The sequence below is a fragment of the Mandrillus leucophaeus genome, unplaced genomic scaffold, assembly GCF_000951045.1.
Source record: "Mandrillus leucophaeus isolate KB7577 unplaced genomic scaffold, Mleu.le_1.0 Scaffold208, whole genome shotgun sequence".
In the NCBI taxonomy this organism is placed as follows: Eukaryota; Metazoa; Chordata; class Mammalia; order Primates; family Cercopithecidae; genus Mandrillus; species Mandrillus leucophaeus.
Window position 1 is genome coordinate 1,729,149 of NW_012102121.1, and position 1,696 is coordinate 1,730,844.

Below are 1,696 nucleotides of genomic sequence, written 5' to 3' on the forward strand. Positions count from 1 at the left end.
AAAAAAAAAAAAAAAAGATTATGAGAAGGAAGACCAGAGACCACATGTTAGCTCTGTGACCCTGTATAAGCTGTGTCACTTCTCCAGGCCTCAATTTCTTATTAAATTCATTTTCAAAAACATCTGCCTTTTCTGTGTCAGGGACGCTGTGCTGGTTATTTTTATTACATTATCATTTGTTAAGGGAGAAGTCCTACCAAGAACCTAGGATCAGAGAAAATAAGAACATCAAACCCTAAAATCTCACTGATTCCTGTTATTGGGACCTGGATGCAACAGAACTAGCCTTTCCCTCCCCCTCCCTCACCCACACAAAGGATTCATTCGCTTTATCCACCCAGCTTGACTCTGAGACATTGACTCTGAAACTAATTTCACATCCTGTGACTGCAAAGGACATCCCCATCTTTGTGTGTGTGTGTGTGTGTGTGTGTGTGTGTGTGTGTTGAGACAAAGTCTTGCTCTGTTGCCCAGGCTGGAGTGCAGTGGCGCGATCTCGGCTCACTGCAATCTCCGCCTCCCGGGTTCATGCCATTCTCCTGCCTCAGCCTCCCAAGTAGCTGGGACTACAGGCTCCCACCACCATGCCCGGCTAATTTTTTAAAATATTTTTTGGTAGAGATGGGGTTTCACCATGTTACCCAGGATGGTCTTAGATCTTCTGACCTCGTGATCTGCCTGCCACGGCCTCCCAAAGTGCTATGACTACAGGCGTGAGCCACCGGGCCCAGCCATCTCCATCTCTTTTACCAGTTTTTGTTTGCTTCAGTCTTCTTGCTGGACTAAAGTGAGCACATAATGTCACGGAAGATACACTGGAGAAATTATCAGAAGCCTGGGTTCTGAAGTCTGTACAAATGGGTGGCAATATGATAGATAGGTGTGTGAAATCATTCTTTTTTTTTTTTAGACAAGGTCTTGCTGTGTTGCCCAGGCTAGAGTGCAGTACCTATTCACAGGTGTAATCATAGTGTACTATAGCCTTTAGCTCCCGAACTCAGGCAGTCTTCCCATCTCAGCCTCCAGACTAGCTGAGAATACAGGCAGTATGCCACTGCACCTGGCTCTGGAATCAGTAATTCTTAGATGAGGCCCATCCTCAAAAACAAACAGTAATAGTAATAGGTGGCTGAGATTTAGGAGGATACAATCAAGGCATATAATCTCCAAAGCAGAACAGGTGTGGTGGCTCGCTATCACTCTAGGAGGCCGAGATGGGAGGCTCACTTGGGGCCAGGAGTTCAAGACCAGCCTGGGCAATATAGCAAGACTCTGTCTCTATTTATATATACACATATTTATTTTCTTAATAAAAAACTTCAAAGCAGAATTTTCACAAACTAGACAAAGCTAATCACAGTTGAAATCTTTTTTTTCTTTTTTTGATACAGGGTCTCACTCTGTTGCCCAGGCTGGAATGCACCTTCACCTCCTGGGTTCAACCAATTCCCGTGCCTCAGCCTCCCAATTAACTGGGACTACAGTCAGGCAGCACCGTACCCAGCTAATTTTTGTACTTTTAGTAGAGACGGGTTTTGCTATGTTAGCCGGACTGGTCTCAAACTCCTGGCTTCAAGTGATCTGCCCACCTTGGCCTCCCAAAGTGTTGGAATTACAGGCATGAGCCACCACACCTGGTCCACAGTTGAAATCTAATGTACTCTCTTAATTGTAAAATAAATGTCATAATCAAATG